Raw genomic sequence first — 1,478 nt, 5'->3', positions numbered from 1 at the left:
GAACAATGAGCTACGGCTAATTCACTCAATAGCAGGTTCAAACAAGCATGGCAAAAGTGCAAAAGATAACAGGTTTCAGACTGTGAAATTAATAGCATGTTAGGAATTTATCATCAGGAAGCAAAGTTTAGAGCACGATAACTACATGATACAGGAACATAACAGGGCAAAGAAAGGCATGGCATGAAGCCACTCAAATCATACAACAAAAGTCCCTTAGTGACCATGAGCCAAAAGGGATCAGAAAATACAATTGCAAGCATGTGAACACAGCAAAAACATAAACAGATTCAGACTTAGTGAAAAACTGGAGCATGGCAAAACAGTTATCAAGTAGGCATGTTTACAAGCTCGATGCACTCACTACGAGGCATTGCATGACGAACTAAGCATACACCCAGCAAGTAGACATGGCATAGAAGCTAGACATGGCAAGAACAACAACATAGCATGCATGGATCAACTACAACAAGCTTGGCAAAATCGCTAAACATGTTAACAATCTGCCAGGAACATTTTATAGCAAAAGTAGAGCTCGATTGACTCAAGCTAGGTTCCTCCCTAATTGCAAACACAGACATGGATGGATAGAGCACCACAATATCTACAAAACATCCTTATTGATCATGCTCAAAAGAGGCACGGATCACTAGGTAACAATATGAACATATGGCATAGAAATAATGACAGGGCAAGGACTTAGTGAAATTCTAAGTCCCTGAAATAAGCATCATTGAGTAAGCTACTTTGCATGCTTGTGCTAATCACCACAAAGATCACAAAAATACATGTCATACACCCCTGTAAAGATAACATGGCATACTACAAAACACATGTAGAACTCAGGATCATAGCATGCACACATTAATCATGGCAGAAATGACAAAAGTGCATTTGCTGAAACAGATCTGAAACTATCATCACATAGCCCTCTTCCAACATCATTTTGGGCATCAAGATGAGCTCAAATGAAAATGATGCAATGAGATGAAATGATGTACTCGTCGAGGCGAACATTTCGATATGCTACACTCACGAATTGGAGCAACAGTGATGAAGTTATGACATGATGAAGTATGCTTAAAGTTACTGGGACTTGGAGAAATTAGACCTCGCGAAAAGCTGGACGGAGAAGACCCGGGACGGAGGGATCCAGGAACGACGGGGCGTGTTTGGGTCGGGGGACGGGTGGATCTCATCCACCCGCCCAAATCCGTTTGCGGGGCGGACTCTGGCAAGGTGGGTGGCCAGCAACGAGCAAGCGCGGCGGCGCGGCAGCGGCACGGAGGTGGCGGTTGGCGTGCGGCGACGTAGAGGCAGTAGCAGGCGGTGCGACACGCTTGCCGGCGACATGGCGGCGGCCGGAGCGAGCTTTGGCGGCGAAGGCGAGGCAGGCGGGGCGAGCTCGCCGGCGGGAGGTGCATGGCGGCGGTGCCGCAGCACGGTGGCGGGGCACCGGGCGGCGAGGCGCGCCTGGC

The sequence above is a fragment of the Triticum aestivum genome, chromosome 4A, assembly GCF_018294505.1.
Source record: "Triticum aestivum cultivar Chinese Spring chromosome 4A, IWGSC CS RefSeq v2.1, whole genome shotgun sequence".
Classification (NCBI taxonomy): Eukaryota; Viridiplantae; Streptophyta; class Magnoliopsida; order Poales; family Poaceae; genus Triticum; species Triticum aestivum.
This window is presented reverse-complemented; position numbering follows the sequence as displayed.